Here is a 22,893-nt window from a genome sequence, read left to right as displayed (position 1 = left end):
GGGTCAAGCTTTTCCTGAAGCTAATTTTATCACAGGACTTAACAGTTCTGTGAATCAATAAGTTCGATTTTTTAAAGCTAGCTGAAGTTGGGATTTTACAACTTGTAACTGAAATCATCCTAGTGGATACATGCTCAATAACACTCCTTAGGAGATAACACATTAGCACAGTATTTCATTTCCAAGGAAAGCAGTATAAGCAGAAGTGTATTTAAAATGCATTTGGGCTATCCTTACAGTGGAATCATCAAACACACAAACAGGGCTGAATGATTTTTTTAATCATTTAACATTTATTGAATCCCTACTAGGGACCAGGTATTTGATGTAAATTTTCATTCATCCCTACATCAGTGCTGAATGGCAGACATTATTATTTCAGTTTTGCAAATGAAGAGATCAAGGCCTAGAGGTTTAAGTTTGTCACCCAAGGTCTTGTAACTAATAAGGACACAGCTAGGACTGGAACCCGGGCCTGCAGGGGTCTCACACCCAGGACGTCTGCACTGCCCAGACACCTGGCTGCAGATCCTTCTAGTCCTAACATTCTGCATCTCCTGTTTCTTAATCTTTGCCCTTTGAAACCTCACAGCATGGACAGTTTTGAAGAGCATCTGTATCTGTCTCACCTGCTGTGGGTGACCAGCATCTTCCTGGTCAAAGGTACACTTGTCTCCTCTCTTTCTTGCCCCGCCTTGCCCTCTCCCACTCTCTGGCTCTCTCTGGGGAATGTGCACTTGGCTATGTTGACTGTTCTTTCTTGGGACTAGACAGTGTGGTGAGAGCTCCCGTCCTAGATACTGGCTCCAGCTCGTTGTCTGTCTTAAATTCTACTGTCTCACCTCGGCTCAAAGTCTGAACTTCCTTTTCATTTAAGATTTACAGTTGGGCCTTATGCTCCAAAATGACCTTGGCACCGGCACCAGCCAAGTGCAGATGTAGCACATCCAGACTGAAAGTGTGTGATATGCAACTCACACTGGGTCTTTGGGCCCTATTTTTTGCCTATGAATAGACACACTGAAGAGTTTCATTTAATATTTATTGAAGTTTGTCTTGTTCACGTCATGTGCATTGGCTGGTATTAGGTACTTCGGTGTAAGCTAATGCTGATTCCAAGTGCGAAATCATGTGAGGTGTGCTACCTGTGACTCGAGGCTATTTAGAAATGAGCCCCTTCTGTTAAATATTTTTAAACATTTCAAAGCTTTAAAAAAAAAAAAGACAGATAAATAAAATAAAATTTCTTTCTCTTCGCCAAATTGCCATATTTCTTCTTTGAATAAGTCACTTCACGATCACCGAATGAGGTAGTATTAGGGAAAGTGGCATATAAAAGAATATATAAATATTAGTCGCTAACATTTCTTTAATGACTAATGACATTCTATCTTCCCGACAAGTCAGAATCTCAAGCTTTCTATACATATACCACTGGAATATGATTTATTGTGGAAATCTCACTACACAAAACACTATCCAAGCAAGTTTCCCAAATAAACCAATTCTCTAGTGTTTACCACTCCCATGGTCCACTTAAGAGCTTCACTAGTAACAAATAACGGAAGCAACAGGCATTTTTCTACATCCAGGAAATAGGTATTTCCAAATAAGCAACTTAAAAGCAAGAAATTCAGCCTCAAATATATTTTATACGTCCATACCACATCTAGCAGAGCATACTATTAAAATATTGTACATTTGAGAGAATGAGACAAGAAGCCACAGACTGGGAGAAAATATTTGCAAAAGACACATCAGATAAAGGACTTTTATCCAAAACAAAGAACTTCTAAAACTCAACCATAAGAAATCAAAAAACTCAATTTTAAAAATCGATATAAACAGACATCTCACCAAAGAAGATATACAGGTGGCAAATTAGCATACAAAAAGATTCTCAGCTTCTTATGTCATTAGGGAATTGCAGATTAAAACAACAGTGAGCCACCTTCCCATACCTATTAGCATGGCCAAAATCTAGAACACTGACATCACCAAATGTCGGCCAGGACACGGAGCAATATTCCACATCCTCCCATTCATCGCTGGTGGGAATGCAAAATGGCACAGTCACTTCAGAAGACAGTTTGGCAGCTTCTTACAAAACTAAATATACTCTTCCTATGTGATCCAGCAATCGTGCTCCTTGATGTTTACACAAATGAATTGAAAACTTACTTCCACACAAAAACCTGCATGTGGATGTTTATAGCAACTTTATTTATAGTTGCTGAAACCTGAAAGCAACCAAAATGTCCTTCAGTAGGTGAATGGATAAATCAACTGCGGTACATCCAGACAATGGAGTATTATTCAATGCTAAAAAGAAATGAGCTATCAAGACACAAAAAGACACAGAGGAAACTTAAATGTATATTACTACGTGAAAGAAGCCAATCTGAAAAAGCTATGTACTGCACGATTCCAACTATATGACATTCTGGAAAAGGCAAAACTACAGAGACAGTAAAAAGATCTGTGGTTGCCAGGGTTGAGGCAGTGAGAGGGATAAACAGGCAGAGCACAGAGGATTTTAGGTCAGTGAAACTATTTTGTATGATTGTGTAATGGTGGATGCATGTCATTGTACCTTTGTCCAAATCTACAGAATGGCAACACCAAAAGTGAACCATAAATGTGAAAGATGGACTTTGGGTGACAGTGATGTGTCAGTGGAGGTTCATCAGTTGTAACAAATGTCCCCTCTGGTGGGGGACGTTGCTAGTGAAGCAGGCTGTGCACATGGGAACTCTTTACTTTGTATTATATTTTGCTATGAACTTAAAACTATTCTAAAATAAATAAATAAATAAAGTCAGTTTCACCAGGTAATAGCAAAGGCTCAACCAAAGCCAATTCGAACTAAAGACGCCACCATATGCCTTCATTGGCCTGGAGGAGGGTAGCGGAGGCTCTTTTTCTGAAATGCAGGAAGTAATACATTTCCACTGGACACAGCCATGGAAATAGACTAGAGAAGTTTCTGTAACCCTGGAAACAAAGCCAGATATATCATTTCAGTCTAAAGGGCAGATTCTAAAGAGCCCCAGTGCTATGAAATGCCATTATTAATGCTGCACGTGTAGTTTCCATGCTACACATGCCAGTCGTGGGAGGTGTGGCAGCAAAGTCCGGATGGAAAGATCAGTCCCTCTGGTCCGAAATTAAATAAGTGTGGGAGAACGTTTAGTGCGAATTATTTCTCTTCTGAAGCTTAGAAAGGTATTTTCTGACCGGTCAGAAAGCCCTTTACAACTGCTGCCGGCTAAAAGACTAAAAGAAAACAACCCCATGGGGAAAATAATTGTCCTTCCTCAAGACTTCTGAGGAAGTTCGTGAACATCAACAGGAAAGTGGACGCAAATAGCTTACACATCACGCTAGGCACTGCAGTTTGGAGGTTCATATTTAAATGAAAATAACCATATAGTCCAGCCCCCTCCCTCCTTTTTAGAAGCTCTACCAAGACCCAGACTTACAATTTTGGGTTCTTCGAAAGGACCTTGAAAGGCATTTAGTCTAACTTGCAACCCAATGCACGAATCTCTTCTATGACAGAAACCGTCTTGCTACCTCTGCTTAGGGAGAGAGAATTTGCTATTCTCTAACACTCCTCATTCCACTGGGAGGACATTTTTGCTTATTGTTAGCAAATCCTGCCTCCATCCAACTCCCAATCACTGGGGTTTGCCTGCCCTCTAGAACCGGAGAATCGGAATATTCCTCTTCCTGGCTCTAGCCCTGATTTGCTGTGTGACCTTCAGCAAGTTACTCAATTCCTCTGTGCCTCTGATATATCCATTAAAAGGGAGATGATACCTCCTAGGGTGGAAATGAGGCTGACATATTAGCAGGATGCCTAGCTTATGATCAGCAGTCCATAATTATTAGCGTTTATTATAATTAGGTGTTATAAACAACCACCCTTCCAATAGCTATGAAACAGTGATTCTATCATAAGGTTTGCAAGGAGTAGAGCCATTCAGATGGCCTCGGTCAGTGATTGACTGTCTTCCTGTGGATGGCCAGATTTGGGGGCTACACACTTCAAGGGTTTAAACGACATCCACAATTATCCTGGGTTCCACCTGGTCCCCTTCTGCATCACTATTTGGATGTGACCTCACTTCCCCAACAGACAAAGTTCTCACATGTTCTTATTTCTTTGGCACCAGCTTGCCAGGAGGTTCCACCTTTAACCCCTGACCTCTGACCCACAGCAAGCTGGACTCTGGCTGTGCCCCAATTCACAGTAGTGTTCAGTTTAGCAATCTCACTTTCTGGAATTGCATAACAACAGAGATGCTAAAAAAAAAAAAAAAAAAAAAAAAAGTCTTACATGTTGCCAAAATTTGGCAGCACACACTTGGGGAGAATTTGAGGCCATGCAGGAGACTACCATGCATCAATTGAGAAGCACTGTCTTAATTAAAGGACTTTATCTGGGGGCCCCCCTAAGATACAGAGGAATCCAGACTCTCCACCACAAAGCCAGGCCTCGTGGAGACCAGAGCTCCATCCAGGAGCTGGAAGGTTGCTTAGGATACAACGTGGCTCTAACAACTGGGTTGTAACAGTAAATAAAATTGCCATCTGTTGTGCTCTTAATATGGGCCAGGCACCATGCCAAGCATTTTACAAGTGCTAGCTATCTTTGTTTTAAATCTGTTTAAATTGTGGAATAAAATACTCTTAGATTAAAGTGTTGAAAACAAATGTACAGCATCACGAACAATCACAAAGCAAACACTTGTCTAACTACCTCCTCGGTGAAGAAATATATTACCTCCAAGCACAGCAGAATCCCCCTCCCCTGGGGACTCCCTCTTGGCCCCAGAGCCCTCCCATCCCCCAGAAGCAGCCACTCTTCTGACTTCTGTGGTAATCTCTTCTTTACTTTTCTTTATAGTTTTCTCAACAATATATGCCATACAACAGAATCTGTACAGTATAGTTTATAGTTTAGTTTGCTTATTTTTAAGGTAAAATTATATGCTATGTATTATTTCTTTGGTTTAACATTGTGTTTATAAGAGTCATTCATACAGTTCCCTATAGCATAGCTCATTCATTTTCAGGGCTGTAGAGTACTCCATGTGTGACTCTATCACAGCCTGCTTATTCATTCTACAGGTGATGGCTATCTGCATTGATTCTAGCATGAGGCCATGAACAGAGTTCTGGCCACGAAGTTGCATATGTCCCAGTGTACATGAGACATTCCTCTTAGGTACCTCCAGGAATAGAATTGTTGGTGTTGGAACGTGCATGTGTTCAGTTTTACTAGATAAATGCCAAGTGTTTTTCCAAAATAGTTCTACTCATCTACATCCCACCCCCCACAGCATAAGGATTTCCTGTTGCTCCACATCCTCACCAACACTTAATGTTATCAGATTGTTCAAATTTTGTCAATCTGATGTGTGTGTGTAGTTTTAATTGTAGTTTTAATAACTTTTTAAACTTTAAATACAATAACTCGTACTTTGTACATTCACCTCTATCTTATGACTTTAGCTTAACATTGTGTTTATAGAATTCATCCTTGTAATTGCCTGTGGAATCTCACTGTATTTCCCTTGTTATTAAAGAGATTGATCACATTTTCATATATTTTTTAGTGATGTTAATATCCTTTTTTGGAAAGTGCTTATTCAAATCTTTTGCTTGTTTTTCTACTGGGTTGGCTGTCTTTTTCTTATTTATCTGTAGATTTTTTTTTCAACTTTTAATTCTGGATGCTGGTTCTCTGATGGTTTCATGTGTTACAAATATCTCATGTATATCTATTTAAGCCTTACAACAAGCCTGATAAATAAATACTATGGTGTCTATTTTATAGTTGAGGGGAACAGAGCAGTGCCTTAGAAAAGTCTAGTGACTTCTTCAAGGTCATCCAGCTAATCAGCATCAGAGGTGGAAAATCAAATGCAGATCCACTCAGCTTGAAAGCTGGCTCTTAATCACTTGGCTGCGCTCAGGGCTGGGGACCACCAGCCCCTCTTTACTGCTCTGTGGGTCTTCAGCCACTTCTCTCCTCGGCTTTTATCTTCTCTCCTCCTTCCTTGCTCGTGACTTGGGCTTACTCATGACTTCCTCTTCCTGCCTTATTGCATGACCTTTCTTATGTCCCCTAGTTCCAAATGTTCCCCATCACTTGAGTTCTTCTTCACATTCCCTGAAGGAGGTCTCATCAGCTCCATCTGGCACTGTCCCCTTCAGGGCAGGCTTTCATGCCGTAGCATGGTCACACTCAGGCATTCTCTGGGTTCAGTTGGCTGTGGACTAGGAGGCAGAATTACATGGTCACTGGCCTCGGGTGGAGCTGTGGGCTTCACGACTGCTCTCCAAAGCAGGTATCTCCACTGGATCTTCACTTTTCAGGCTAATCCGTCTCCTGCTCCTTTGACATCCCATCATCATAATGACACCTCCCACCCTACCTGTCCCACAAACCTGGGAGTCTTCTATGATACCACCCTCTTCCACACTCCCCATCCAAGCCCATTGAAGCATCAGTTCCTATCCATTCTGTCACCTAAATAACTCTTAAATCTACCCACTTCTCTCCACTTCTGGCCTCCTCCTTAGTGGTACCTAATCCAGGTACCACCATTTCTCATCTGGACTCCCCAAATAGCTGTCTCATGTTACTTTCCCCTCTTCCTCATCCATTCTCCACACAGCAACCAGAGGGATCTGTTCAAAATGCTGATCTGATCATGTCATATTTTTTGAAACTTTTCGTTGGCTTCCCTTATCCCTTAGGATAAAGACCAAAACCCTTAAGGGAAACCCCAAGGCCTGGCAAGATTTGGCCCTTGCCTCCCTCTTCACTCTCCTCCTTGCTCTCTGCTGTTTGCCCTCTGGGAAGGTTTTTAGTCCTATTGATATGCCAAGCTCCCTCTTCTCCCCACAGGGCCTTTGCATGTACCGTGTGAACTGCCTGGCATGCCCTGGTCACTCCTACCCCCACCTCTGCATGGTTAATTTCAGGCCACAGCAGGGCTGGCCTTTCTGACTTACACAGGCAACCTGCACATCCCTGCGTAACTGTTATTCTCAGTTGTAGGCCAAAAGTGGTTCATGTAAACAGCGAGATTTTCTCGTCTTTGTATCAGACAGGCAAAGATTGAAATGACTGATCATATCCTGTGCTATTGAGGCTGCAAGAAAACACGCACTGTGATTTGCAGTCTCATTCAGATACAATGAGTGGTAAGAAATATAGTAGCATTTATTTTTTAACATTTTCATACTTTTTGAGCTAGCATTTCCATGTCTATGAATTTATCCTTTAGAAATCAATACTCCCACCATATGTAAAAAGATATGCAGAAAAATGTTCTTTGCCACATTTTACAGTAGTGAAAAAGTGGAAACAATACTTGTCTATCAGTAAGACACTAGTCAAACTGGTACATCCATAAAATGGAGTATTACTCAGACATTTAAAAGAATGAGGTAGCTTTATTTGTATTCCTGTGGAAGAATGCCTAAAATATAGTAAGCTAAAAAACATAAATTAAAAAGAGTATAGTTCCCTTTTTATGCGTCTAAAATATATTGCATCTGTGTTTTTAAAAGTTGGAGGAAAATGCACAAGCCTATTGACAGTGGCTGTCTCTGGGGAAAGATGAGTTTTTTTTAGCAGGGGTTCTTTTCTGTGTTATGTATTTCTGTAATGTTTGATTATGCTATTTTGTTATTATAAAATAATTTATAACCTGAAAATATGTAATGCAGAGAAAATATAATTACATCACCAAGTCTATAATGTCTCTCTTCTCCCTAGAATATAAGCTCTCTGAGGTCAGCAAATGCTTCTATCCTATTCAGTGCTATTTCTTCACAGCCCAGTCAGTGCCAGGCATATAACAGGTGCTCATTAAACACTTATCAACAGCATGAATAAATGAATGAATGAACTGTTTGTATGACCCTCTAAAGCATGGTATTCGCTCAGAACTCCAAAACAGCCTGTGCCTACCTCCCCACCTTGAGCTATACTCTGCACTTTAAAAACTTGTATAAGTGCTTCACCTTTTTACAACAGTCCCATCAGGTTCTTTGCTGAGGCTGAGCTTCAGGGATGTGGTTCTGCTCTACCACTCCCCACCCCAGCACCCAAAAGGAGAAAAAAAGTGGGCATATAATTCCTTTAGTATAACTGGCTTCCCCAGTTCACAGATTCTCGAGAAGCCAGAATGGGTTTGGAGAATGAGGAATCTCTTCATAAGTGATCTCCATCTGACATGCTGCCAATACCCATTGGGAAGGAGAAATGCTTTTGAATGGGTAACAAGACTGAAATTATTTACAAATGAGCCTTGCCCACTAGAGAGGGTTTGGGCTTTGCTTGTATTTGATTTCTCTCCCTCCCCTGCACTCTGAGGATGCTCGTATTGTAGCCAAATGAATGCTTTGGCTTTTGTGATACTGAATAAGAGTATGCGGAGAGGGAGACCAAATGGCACTGACTAGGGAGAAGGGAAATTGGCTTATCTTCCCCCAATTGAGGGATCCCTGACGTACCTCATATAGAAGTATAGTACTGGTGGAAGAGGTCACTCAAATCCATAGGAGGGTCATTCTGTAGTAAAAAGTACTTTCAAATCCCTGGTCTGGTCCTGAGTGGCATCATAAACCTGATTCTTTGCCGATGGAGCAGTTATTGCATGAATTACTCTTTAGAATTCCTTGGCAAAACCAGACAGTAAAGACTACTGAGGTGGAGCCTTGGCCCCCATCTCCAGACTGCCACCATGATGGGGTGCTCTTGAGAAGCTGTCAGTTGGTGGGGTTTGGTGTCCTGAGATTGCAGCTGGGCTGGCCCCTGGAGGCCCCACTGCTAAACAACAGGGGAAGAGTTCTGAGAGCTGAGAATGGAGACAGGTTGCCCTATCTCAGCATCGTGCTGGTGGTGATCATGGCTCTTACATGCAACCCTCACTGATGCTCAAGACCTCCCCTTCCCACCTTAGAGGAAGCAGGCCTTGGATGAAGCCAGCCAAGGGGACTTCTGTGAGGTCTGTAAGTGGGGGGACTCCCTTCTCTTCCTGGAATAAACACTGAGAGGGCCAAATATGCACAGAGAGGGCCAAGGAGAAAGCAGGAGGTGCAGGTCTACCTTGAGAGATGAAGAAGGGGTCTTGGGGGCTTGCATGGGGTTCAGTGCAGCCCACCAACGTGGAAGCCTGGACACAAGCTCACCTACAATGGTCCCAGCTAGAACTAGTTTGGCTGGGGTGCTCCCCTTACCACAGAAAAGTAGCTCTGCCATGAAGCCTAGGGACACCTTTCTACAGAAAGCAGCTTGCTTTGAGGGAGCTATGACAGCCTGTGGCATGTCCTTGACTGTGTATTAGAATCTTGGGTTGCTGCCACAGTTCCTGAGAACACATCAGTGCAATTATAAAGCACATCAATGGGACAGTGATTCACTCAGCAGAAATCTAAACAAACTACTCCTTTCTGACTCCCATTACAGCTTTTCATGAAGGGAGGCGTACGTGCTTTATAGTAAAGGAAAAGAATGTGTATCACCAGTTCTTACTTGCAGTAACTTATCTGCAAATTAGTAAAGTGACTAAACCCCTTCTGGGAGATACACTGAACCATGGAAACGGAAACAAAAATTTCTGACCTATCTACAATGCCTACACTGGAAGGTTCAAAACAAGGAGCTCTAGGGGTTTGAGAGTATCAGATAAAATCCTGCAGATTTCTCAGTTAATTTTGTTGAAAACCTAGTCCTTTAAAAAGAAGTACATAAGAACATAAGAGGAAAGACTGATAAGTACAACTACAAAAAGTAAAGATTTCTGAATCTACATGTGTGAATACCCCTGCACACATATAAACCTATCATAAAGTTAAAACGCAAATAGTAAATTAGGAAAAATATCTTGCAACTTATAACACAAAGGGTTATGTAGTTTAAAATACAAAGCTTTCACATTTCGATGAGAGAAAGATAAACACTCTAATAGAAAAACGAGCAATTTATTAAAAAGAAATACACATCATCAACAATCAGAGCTACAACTCAAATAACCAAGAGATGCAATTCTTTACTGTCAGACTGAAAAAAATGAAACAGAGTAACAGATACAGCACAGAAGAGGCCATGAGTGGGAACTCTCATACACGTGGCTAAGCTTGACAATTTAAAAATTTTAAATGCACATCCCCTTTTACTTATCAATGTCACATATCAGAAAGCATCCTAAGCAATCAAGAATGTGTGAAAACATTTAGCAGCAGAACACATTCATTACAATATTGTTAATAATAAATAAAAAGGAAACAACCTAAGTGCCTCCAACTGAGGATTTAAATATGATTTCAGAATAACCTTTCACTAGAATACTATGCAGCCTTTAAAATTGATTATTTTAAACTGTGATTACATCTGTCCATTTAACTATGTTATTATATAGTCCTAAGTATATGCTTTTATATAGTAGCCATATCTAGATACGTATATATGGAATGCTCCTACAAGTGGCTTGGTTTGGAGATTGGCAAGCTGAAATATGTAAATATGACAGATCAATAGATGGAGATATGCATCTTTATCAAAATATTAACACTTATTTGTGGGTTTATGATATTCATCTTATTTATATGATATTCATCTTATTATATCTGAATTTTTTGCAAAGATTGCTTTATATGCAAGGGGAAAAAAAAACCCAACCATTTCAAAAATATAGAATGCACTTCTTGGCAAATACCCTTAAGCTGGAAGCATCCTTTTGGCCATGAGGATTCCCAAAGTAAGCAAAAAAAGTCCAAACTGGATCACTTAGAATTAGGGTGGCCATACAATTTATCATCAAAACAAGACACTTTAGAGACTGAAAGGGGAAGCTACTAATAACTTTGCATAACCCAGGACTCCCTAGGCAAGCTCAGCCTTTTCATCAGCCTACTTAGAATGGAAGGTCTGTTGAACTTGTCTTTGAAGATGACCCACTATTAGAATGTTAGAGGTGAACCACAAACACAGAGACTGCCCTCTTATCAGTACAACTGGGTACAATTTCTCAACATGCCGGCCAGATGGCTGAAGAGCCTGGAAAATTTCAAGTTTCTCACCTAATTAGCTCATTCAGATCCATAGAGTCCTAATTTTAGAAATTTGTTCTTGATTAAATAGTATTTCTCAAAGAAATATGCCATTTGATTAAGAACACACAGTATTATTACCCATCTTATCTCACCCTATAGATTTTCATCTTGGAAGCATCATGTTGCAGTTTGAAACCCTTTCTGATTCCAAATCCCCACGTGTCTTGCCTGTTTTCCACTAAGAGCTTTGTTTGAGGAAACCAACTACGTGACCTGAGGTGCTTTACTTAAGATGGTCACTGTTCCCATCCATCACTCTTCTGCCCACTGGCTATTTATATCTTCCAGTCTTTTGCGGCCCAGTTCAAATTCCTCCTCTCTCCCATGCCTTCACCTTCGCTGCCCACCACAGTAACCTGTCCTGCTCAGACACCTACAGCATCTATTATCTGCAAATCAGATCAGCACCTCCTCACAGGCTAGTCTGTTTTCCAGTGATTGATGGCTTATGCATCACCCTGAAGCAAGACTGTATGCGCCTTGTGGACACAGCAACTCACCTGGCACATAGCCAGGCAGGATCAGTCCATCAACCTCTCTTATTCTAATCATAAAATGAGGGTTGTAATTCCTTTAGATACTCCGCCTCTCACCCCACCTTGGGTGTTTGCAAAGCATTATAAGAGACAATTATTCAATTAGCCAAAGTTTCTGAATGCCAGGGTATTTGCATAGGTAAAAAAATGAAAGGCTTCTCAAGTGAGGCAACCGGTGATGTCTTTCCCCCCTTAAAACACCGTGAAATGGCACAATGAAGATTCAGAACAAAGACAGAACAGAATAGTTCTGTCGTAGAGTAGTGTCTGCATGTTCAAGATGGTCCCTTGGGAGCAAAGGATGAAAGCTCGGACAGGCTCTGTCAACACATGCAACACTATCACTCCTATCTTACAATATTTTACTTGTACTTTGACTCTCCCTGTACAGGGCCAACAAGGAAGCTCACCTGGGGATCAATGCTCCAACATCTGCCCTCACTCCCTAAGAGTCCAGCACCTGCCATCACTTGGCATTGATCACAAACTAGGCAGCACAGGGTTGCTAATCAATCGTGGGTCAATCCATAATTGAGACGATACTCTTTGGACCTCCTGCTGCCAAATTTGTTAAACTGATAGACGTGTCAATGTCTCTTCCTCCAAGCCAAGTTTAGGATGACTTAAGCTGTAGCTGAAAGGTGAACAACCAAACTGAGTTACCAAGATCGTTTCATTTCTACCATCCAAAGCACTGTGTTTCTCATACACAGGAGTCTTCTTGGGAAATCTGCCACCTCAAATGCATTCATTGTAACCCACATCATTCTACAGTACTTTACAGTTACACACATGGTCAGCAAGGGATGGTGACCCCTGTTCAAGCAAAAAGTAAAACTCCCAGTTGAGCTGTTAACATAGACAGAGAGAGACCAATAACCCCCTTCCTTCTGCTAGTTCATCTAACACCTTAGTGAGCTTTTGGAAAAGGCGCAGCTTCTTCAAGAAACTTTATTTCCACCTGTTAGAAGATAGTCTTCATATTCCTGATTTTGTTATAACAAGGCACTTTTGTGCCATCTGCCAGGAAAATTGTTACAATAAATCTACGATGTCTGCGATGTGAATGGTAGTCCCTTAAAAGTGGCCCAACTGTGCAGTGCACAACCAATGCAGCAGCCTGGCCAGGGGTAACCTCAGTGAGAGGGAGGCGTGCTTTATTTTACATCCTCTCTGCACCTCAATTTCATCATCTATAACCTGGAAGTAATAAAAGCTATCCAGCATGGTTGTCAGTGCTGATCAACCTTTCCATTAAAATAGGAAAGCAATGGTCTGTAAAGGATTCAGAGAATAAGACATGAGCACATTACTTGATTATCGCATGAGAACTACTTCCATAAGATAAAGAGCTTATGTTTTCCTTGATTCTACAAACACAATTCATCCAATAACATAATTTGCCCTTCATATGTTGAAAGTGAAAAGACTTGGGTTTCTCTCGTAGCAATGACGGGTCCCACAGCCCCACCACACCCTCGCCAGGTGTTGGCGTGATGGAAGAAGCCCACGATGGCAAAGTAGTTGATGAGGGCTAGGTGTTCATTCTCTGGAAACAAAAAAGAAAAAGAAGAAAATTGGAAATTAATCGCCTTACATCTGGATTTCTGGATCCCCTCACTGTCATTTGGGGATGGATAAACCTTCATTGTTGGGGAGATGGCTGGGTATCACATGATAGAATGTTTGCCAACATCCCTGGTCTCTGCCACTGGATGCCAAGATACCATTAGAACCCCTCCACTCCCTGTTACAACAACCAAAAATGTCTCCAGACATTGCCACATGTCCTTGGGGTGGGGTAGGGTAGAGAGGGGGGAGGCAGCATCATCGTCCCTGGTTGAGAAACACTGGCCTGTATGGAAATGTAAATTTAAAGTCTTAGAATCATTTTTGGGAAGCAGTAATCTATGAGTGAGCTGGCCTCCAAACAACGGGGACTTCAAGCAAACCTGAGCTTAGCTCTGCAATGATTGTTTTATGGCTTTAAAGACACTACGCTTCTACTTCCTGTCATAAAAGTATAACCCAAACTTCGGCCTCTCATTTCCAGGATTTCCTCCTTTTGAGGGCTGGAGGAAAGGTGTTAGATGGGGATGCTGGGGGCTGACCTGAGACATTGTAGTCTAGGCAACCCCTCTTCCCTACTCACTTTGTACCTGGCCACCTCCTGGGGCCTGGGGACAGCCATCTTCTCTTGAATAATGGTGATGGCACCACACAGGACTGGCATGAAGTAAAGCTAGCTGTACTACTAGCTAGCTTTCAACTGTACTACTCTGACTTTCATATAAGTATAAGCCTGTTGCTTAATTTCCCACAGCACAGCTACCTATGACCAGGTCATTAGAAAACTTGAGGGAAGCAAGAGAAATGACAGCCCAGAAAACCATACAATGGGATGGATACTGGGTTGAGGGATTCTAGAGTCATAGCTAGGCCATCCCAGTCAGTTCCCCTTCTGGACGCTCCCTGGCGAGCTCGCATCCTTCAAGAGGCTCTCACCTGCGTCTTCCCACCACCTGGGGGAACTTTGGTCCTCTGCTCTCTGGGAGGTGCAGGGGGCCAGTGCCTGTCTCAGGCCTGCTCCCTCCCTCTCCTCCAGGCTTCACTTTCCATGGCTCCTACTCCCCTCCCAGCATGACTGACAGATGGGAACATCCACAGAGTCTCCCCCACTACCCACAGGGGTTGGCCTTTTCAGAACACTCGAAAGACAACCTCTCAGCAACTCAGTTCCTTAAGTCTGATATACCTGCTTTGGAAAATCACCTTGGCAGAGGCTTTTACCAAGAGTCCAAGCTTGATGTAGCCACTGGGTTCCCCTTTGTGGTACCCGGTGAACAGGAAGTGAAGTCAGGCTCTGATGATCTTCTTGACCTGGCCCAGTCTCCATCATGAGATGTCTTATGACAAATGCTGAACAACACACATATAATGCACCTCCCAGGAATAAAAAAAATACTTTTTTAAGAGATAGAGTACTATGGTCTGAATGGTTGTGTTCCTCTCTGAAAATTCCTGCTGTAGTTCTAATCCCAAAGGTGACAGCAACAGGAGGTGTGGCCTTTGGGAAGTGATTAGGTCATGAAGGTGGGGTCTTCGTGATTGGGATTATAAAGTGCTTTTATAAAAGAGACCCCAAAGAACTAGTTCACCTCTTCTGCCATGTGGGGACACGGTGAGAAGGGGCCATCTATGAAGCAGGAAGCACTCACTGGACATCAAATCTGCCTCCTCTGTGATCCTGGATTTTCAACCTCCAGAACTGTGAGGAATAAATTTCTGCTGTTTTAAAGCCACTCAGTCTGTGATATTTTGTTGCAGCAACCCAAAAGGACTAAGACAGAGTATCCATAATGAAGAAAAAACATTTTTTTCTAACAGACAGCAAAACATATTATAAAACAAGAGTAATTAAAAGAGGAATTGGTGCTGGGAAAGACAATTCAAGCACTGGAACACAAAAGAGCTCAACACTATTTACAATAGCCAAGACGTGGAAGCAACCTATATGTTCATTGACAGATGCCTGGATAAAGAAAATGTGGTGTATACACACACACACACACACACACAGACACACAGACACACAGACACACACACACACACAGACACACACACACACACACACAGTGGAATACTACTCAGCCATAAAAAAGAATGAAATAATGCCATTTGCAGCAACATGGATGGACCTAGAGATTATCGTATTAAGTGAAGTAAGTCAGATGGATAAAGATAAATATCATACGACATCACTTATGTGTGGAATCTAAAAAAGAGATACAAATGAACTTATTTACAAAACAGAAATAGACTCATAGACACAGAAAACAAATTTATGGTTACCAAAGGGGATATAGGCGGAGAGGGATAAATTAGGAGTTTGGGATTAGCAAATACTAACTACCATATATAAAATGGATAAACAACAAGGTCCTACTGTATAGCACAGGGAACTGTATTCAGTATCTTGTAATAGCCTATAATGAAAGTGAATGTGAAAGAATATATATGTCTATATATAACTGAATCACTATGCTGTTCACCAGAAACTAACACAACATTGTAAATCAACTGTACTTCAATTTAAAAAAAAAGAGCTCAAAAATGAACCCATGTATTTGGGAGGTAAATACATGATGGATCTTTATAGAAGGGATAAACTATTCAATATATGCCTGGGAAAATTGGTAACTGTTTGGAAAAAGATCAAAAATTAATTTTTAATTTAGTATCATTAGCTAAAAATGTCTGAGATCTAAATGTAAAAACAAAAACCTATTAAGCATTAAAAAAAAAACCCCACGAAAATATTTTATGACCTTGGAGAAGGTCTTCTTAAGCAAGACACAAAAAATAAAAGGCCTCAAGGAAAAGCCTGATACATCTGACTACATTCAAATGAAAAATTAAAAAAAAAGGTATAGAGAAAAGATGCCATAAACAAGGTTAAAAGAAGAAAATCAAGAAGCTTGAAAATTATACTATTTTCAAACAGACAAAAGACATAAATCTTGAATGTATAGAGAATTCCTACAAATCAATAAAAAGATCTTAAAAAAAAATACCAATAACAAATCATTAGAAGATACTAACAGCAATTTACAGCGTGAAAATACAATGAACATAATAAGCACGTATGCTCAAAAACATACCAGAAATGAGGGAAATGCAATTAAACAAGCTACTTTTATCATAACATTGGCAAAAATTAAGATGCTTGAAAATGTGGAGTGTTAATTAGGGCGTGAGGAAATGGGTGCATTCCTCTGCTGTTAGTGGGAGTATAAAGTAGTCAGCTACTTAAGAAGACAATTTGGCAGAACTATTAAAATTTAACATGTACATACCCAGCAATTCTACTTTCAGGGAGAAATACTCCCTTATGTGCTCAGAAAGCATATATAAAAATAAAGATGTTGATCACCCTATTTTTGTAAAACCAGAAACCTGAATGTCAATCAATAAGATAATAGATAAATAGACTCTGGAACATTTTATGGAATATTAGGGAACAGTTTAAAAGAATGAGGTGTTTCCATATGTAATGACACGTAATAGTATGTGTGAAAAAGGAAAGTTGCAGAAAAATAGCTGCAAAATGGTCTGTTGCATCTGTCAGTCTTATTTATGCTCATGCAAGGCTTTTTTCTCAACCAGGGATAAAAAAAAAAAAATATATATATATATATATATATATATATATATCACACATACACACACACACACACACACACTATATGTAATACATATACACACACATATATACACATATACATATATATGTATGTATCTCTGCAGGATGATGCTATTCATGTTATTTAAAAAATAGAAAAGAATGAATACCCAGCAATATCATCTACACCTGTAATGATAAATCTATACAGGTGGTAAATGTATGGAAAATGGTATGAAAAAAACGTCTTCAGATCTGGGGCCAGGGCGGTGACCAGTTGGAAGGGGATATTCCAAGGGAATTTCCCCCTTATCTCTACTGTTTTACTATCTCATGAGAACGCATTTATACATGATTTTTAGAATTCAGTACTAAGTTTCTTTTACAAAAGAAAATAAATTTTTCTCAGAAAAAAATTAATCATAGACACCAGTCAATTTACTATTAAGACAACTATTTACATTGTCATGCAAAGACTATTTCGTCTCCACTCACTGGGGATTTGGCAGTTCTTTTGCATAACAAAAGGGTCTTACAGGGTCTTCCCAGGACAAAGGGATATTTACCCTGCCCTGAAGTCAGGATGGAGTTTCAGGCAGAAGAAGTTTCAGACAGAGGTCTCCACCAATTGATGCAGGGCAGCAGGGCAGCAGTCCCATACAAAAGAAAGAGAAGAGCTTTCGTTCCCTTTCGAAGGAGAAGGACATAATCAGAAACAAACACAGAATCAGAGGTTCGGCCTGTTTCTGACTGACAGCTGTTGTAACTGCATGGCATGATGCATTGCAACTAAAGTCATAATCATAGTGAACATTTACAATTGTCCACTGCGTGCCAGGCCTATGCTGAAGGCTCAGTACCAGGAATCTCTCTTAATCCTTGCAACGATCTGAAGAGAAGAATCTTAGTACCCATTTAACAGATGAGGAAACTGAGGGTTAGCTGGATTAACAAAGATTCTCAAGCAAATGACTCAAGCGCAATTCTAATTCACGCCTGCCAATCTTAAGCCTGTGCTCTGGCCTCCCCAGCACTGCCTCCCCAACCACAACACTGATGAGTTCGGAAGGGTGGGCAGGCTTTGCTCCAATTAATGTGTGTACAGTAATGTTAAATGTATTTACTTAAATTTAGGTTAAGGGCTCAAATGATTTCTACAACAATACTAAAGAGAAGCTATCTTTTCTTCTGCCTTACCCCTGAGACAGATCAGTGGTTAGGGATGGGGCTGGCTCTACAACATACCGGGGAGCAGAGGTCTCCTCAACCTGCAGCATCAGAGCTGGTCCAGGGAGCCCCAAGTGATCAGTCACAGATGAATCTGCTGGGGGTTTCAAGGCAGCTCTACCTCTAGGTAACATACTCCAGTGTTGGCTTTTCTGCCCTAGTCAGAATGCAAATTTCAGGTTTTTGTAGTGATGTTTATGAACAGAGTCCGTATTTATTCAGATCTGGCACATGGCTAGGACCTTATATGGAAACCAATAACCAAGAGCCTGGAATTCCTATTTTCTTTTCTACTCCTGTTGCTACTGGGGTCTTTGATCCCCGTCCTGTTTGATCCAGCAACAGGAGAGGAGGGGGAGGGGAAGAGGCGGGCAACCTTATCTAACAAGTCGAGGGAGACAGCACACCTGCCCTCCAGATGCAGGGAGCTTTTATAAAAGGTAACAACGTATGTAACAAATTTCCCCCTAAATTACAATTCTCAGAGAGAGTGGGTTAGGGAAATAAATTTAGAGAGAAGAGTGGCAGATGGGATAGATGGATTCAATTAAGGCAAAGAACATCAAACAATTCCAGGGATGCCTCATTTTAATGGAACATGTCATTTTCTCCTCGTCGCCTCCAGGTAACTCCCAACAACAGACTACGTAGGAAGTAGGATGCACACACAGCGCCTTGACCCCAGCAGGAGTGTAATATCCTCAAATGAGAGAGCTAATATTGCCTCTTCTCCTATTCTCAGTAATGTGGTGAAACAGCACATGAATCAGACTAAGCGAATGCAGGCTCCATATTTGATGCGCATTTCCACAGAACCAGGTGGTAGTCAAATTAAATAGGTATTTTCCATTGTCAACTCCATTGAACTGATTTCTTTATTTGGTCTATGGGAGAGTCTCCTTTTTAATTAAACCAACAACTGTCATTTTTCTAAGAAAGATAATAAAACAATAAAAAAATATTTACACCCCTTTTATTTTCCTAGACATCAATCATGTGGGAAGAAGGTGTTACGCCTTTGTTAGACAGTTTTATCACACAGACATTATACTAACATGCTTTAAATTACTGTTTTGCAGGTCAGTTTGTTCCTATTAGGGATGTATAAGATTCTTGTTGTCACTAAGAATATTTAAGACTATTTGCTATCAAAAAGAATTCAAGCCCACAATAAATTTCCCATATACATAGTTGATATATAAGTAGAGACATGTAAATAATAATATATATGCACCATGTTGACCCAAATATGACTCCCAACTGACTTCAATTTCCATCTAAAGTCAAGTATAAAAGTCCAGTAGTTGAATGAGCAACGTTTTCTTCATTCTCTGGCTCCCAGCGGTGTAATTTAATTGACAGCCATGTTATCCATAGTTACGAAGTCATAGGTGGGTTATAGTTTCACAAAGATGGTATTATCTCTATAAGTTGGAGAAACTGTGGCAGGCTTTGAGTAGAAACTACAATTATACCCTATAACTCTAACTGCAATCATGCATACACGTTCTGATTATTAAACATAAAATGTTATCCAAAGTCTTATTTTGTAGAGATGCCAAATCACTTTTAGATTCCAGCCCATACTCTACTAGGTTGCAAACTAAAATCCTCCCAGCTAGAAAGGAATACTATTTGGGCCGTCATACTATCTTCAGGGTGCGTGCAGAAATAACTTCAACTTGAGAAATGCAGCTAGGGGAGTAAACCCATGTTAAAATAGTGAACTGTGGCTTTGTTTCTTCTGTGTGTTAGGTGCACTGACTTTTCCGATGATAAACAAGCTTTGATATTTGGGGGGGGGGTGGCTTAAAGTGGCTCCCAGGAGGGGAGACAGAACTTTCTAGAAGCTCAAGTCACTGGCTCCCAGCCCTTGGGCTTGAGTCCCTTCATCACTGTACCCTCCACATACGTCGAGGAAGGTAGGATGGGAACAGCCACCAGTTTTGTGGCATCACTGTCAGTAAAGACTTTTTTCCAATAGTTACATCATGACCTTGTTGTTGGCGAACTCTCTATAAAGTAGTGACTGAATTATATATATATATATATATATATATATATATATATATATATATATATATATATATATATTATTGAAGCATAGTCAGTTTACAATGTTGTGTCAATTTCTGGTGTACAGCACAATGCTTCAGGTGATTGAGTTTAAGTAGCAAAAACTCAAGTACCCAAAGGATAAAGATAAGTTACAAAACTGAGCGTGTGGGAGATACTAGTGTAAACCAGTCCCATAAAGCTGCCAACAAATTTCGAGGATGATACACAATTCACAAGAGGCTCAAATGGGGAACAAGGGAACGCTGCTCAGACTTTTTCTGTTTAATATAGTAAGGTTTTTTTGTTATTCCATCACTTTCCACCCAAACCATTCTGTATTGGTTATGTATTGCTATGTAACAAGTTACCTCAAAACTTAACAACTTAAAATGACAAATGTTAATGAAAAGGGGAAATGTTCTAAGTACAGAATCTAATTACGTCTACCTTTGAGCTCTCTCTCTTCTTTCCTTCCCCCAAACCCAGCCATACAACATACTCTCCAGTGAGGCACTTTCGCCAGTGTCTCTCATGTTTGTCTCCTCTTCTCCACCTCCATGGGACCACCAAAGTTCAGGGCCTCATTTTTTCACACCAGGAATAGGGCAGCACTACTTTTCTTACCAGCTTCCATAGTCCAATACATCCTGGACGCCAAGGCCAGAGTAATCTCTCTAAATCATGCTTTCTACTTATCCTTTTTACCGCAGAAAGCCCACTAGTGGCTCCTCATTGTCAAACAAAACCCAAACTCTTTAGGCTGCCATTCCATGCCGGCCATAATTTGACCCAGGCCTGACTACAGAAACTCATCGCTCCCAAACCCCAAATAATAACCACTATCCCAGGTAAACCACACTTAACACCCAAACACACCTCATTCATGCTCAGCTTAAAGCCTCTGCTAACACAATTACTCCCCCTTCCCTTTGCAAGGCCAGTCTTCACCTTACCATTATCAATCCTCCCCCATTTCCAAGATGTGGAACAGATCCTATCTTCTCTGTGACACATTTTCTGATTACTCCAAACTAGATTTCAGCTCCTCCCATGGACAGGCACAGCTCTGAGAGAGTGTACCATTCATGGTCCAGGCCAGTCACTGGGTACCTGTTGTCTTTTCCAAGGAGCTGGTTAAGTTTCACACCTTCCTTCTTCCTCAGAGACCACCAGACTGCATCTCTGCGAGAGCTGGGCTAGGTCTCATTTGTCTTTCTCTGCTGAGGACGGCTAGTCCATGACAGGCAATATTTGTTGAAAAGACAGATGGATGGATGGAATGGATGGATGATTGGGTGGAAATGTCAAGCACTGTGTCTGGCATATAAGAGGTCAACAAGAAATAAATATTTGCTAACACCACCAATCCTTAAAATGAGAATTCTCCACTCAGTGGCACCTCAGCCTTTTAATGGTTCCTATGTAGGAACCGTTCCAAAGAGAGCAAAGGCAAATGAAATTTATCTGGGTCTGACCAAGCCCGTTCACACAAACATAGTATCTGAAGACCAATCCAGAGCTCCTCCTTCATCACCCATCCTAACTCTGACTTTGAGGTACAGGACGCTAGGTGCAGGGCCGTTAGGTGGCACAGCCAGGGCAGAATTCAGTCAGTACAGAACAACTCCAAATCCATGTGCTGCAGCCATGGGGCAGAAACAGAAGTTGCGAGAACTAAAAGGGTGCTGGCGGAAATGAGGAAAAGATATGGATTGGAGGTTAGTGTCCATATATGTTAGGTAATTCCTAGTAAACAAAAGGATTTTTTTTTTAAGAGAGAGATATCAGATGACCTTTTAAGCCTTTGCTGCAACCCCCTGGGTGGGGGGGATCTCAAAGCATCAAGCGTCCAAAATCCAGAGAAAATCTAACGCTTCCTTTCCAGCTGGCCAGAGCAGTTAAACCTGAGGTGAATTCTCCCAAGAATCAGATTCCTGGCCATGGGTTGCCTGCGCTAATCCGGGCCACTCTTACCGCACAGTGTGGAGCGCTGGAAGCTGCTCCAGGGGCTTGGCCCCACTAGCACTATCTTCTGAGAGTGGGTGAATCCGCTCCCCACTATCGTGATCTTGGAGCAAAGTCTACGCAGTGGTTCCCTGAGAGCCAGAGACACGCATCGTGCGGAGAATCTGGGGGAACCGCGGCCCTGAGTTTTGAGCTTGGAATGCCCAGCACCCGGAGATGATAGGGCAACTCCTCTCGCCCCAAACTCACCTGCTTTTTAGAACCACTTCCATCTACCCATTGGTTTCAGCTCCCAAAGGCATCCGCAGAATCCTCTACAGCCCAAGGTCCACCGTGAAAGAGAAGAAAGGGTGTAGGGAGTGGTGGCTGGGAGGAGAGGTCACCAGGGTCCCCTCCCTGGTTTGGGGCGGTCATCGGAGGAGGTGGGCTGCTCGGCTCCTCCCCAACTAAGCAGGGAGATCCCCGCGGGGGCGCCTCACCGTGGGCGACCGGGACTGGCGAGGGAGGGACGCGCTGGAAGGGAGCAGGCAAAAACTTTCCGTCCTCTAGCGCAACTCTGATGGGAAGACCACCCTTACCACAGTCCCCAGGTAGCGCCGCTCCCAAGTCATCCCCGACCCCCGCCCGCACGCCCGGCCCCTCCGATCCCCGCTCGCGGCAGCGGAGAGGCCGGCAGTGGCGGCGGCGGCGGCGCCGCAGCATCCCAGCGGCCGGCACGCTGCAGCCTCCGGTCCCGGGCACGCGGCCCCTCCCCTGGCGGCGCGGGTGCGGGCCTCGGGGCGCCTC

General features: G+C 41.9%; 1 long non-coding RNA gene across 1 annotated transcript; it reads right to left on the bottom strand.

The window, feature by feature from the left end:
* Positions 1 to 9,992: 9,992 nt before the first annotated feature.
* LOC123614513 (uncharacterized) lies at positions 9,993 to 22,864 on the bottom strand. The gene is made up of 2 exons (XR_006721922.2): positions 22,357 to 22,864; positions 9,993 to 13,224 (listed from the first exon to the last, which is right to left on the bottom strand). It is a non-coding gene; the product is annotated as an uncharacterized LOC123614513 (long non-coding RNA).
* Positions 22,865 to 22,893: the final 29 nt, after the last annotated feature.

The sequence above is a fragment of the Camelus bactrianus genome, chromosome 7 (genome assembly GCF_048773025.1).
Source record: "Camelus bactrianus isolate YW-2024 breed Bactrian camel chromosome 7, ASM4877302v1, whole genome shotgun sequence".
NCBI lineage: Eukaryota > Metazoa > Chordata > Mammalia > Artiodactyla > Camelidae > Camelus > Camelus bactrianus.
Note: the sequence above shows the minus strand (reverse complement) of the source record. Positions and strands in the feature narration are given on the sequence as shown.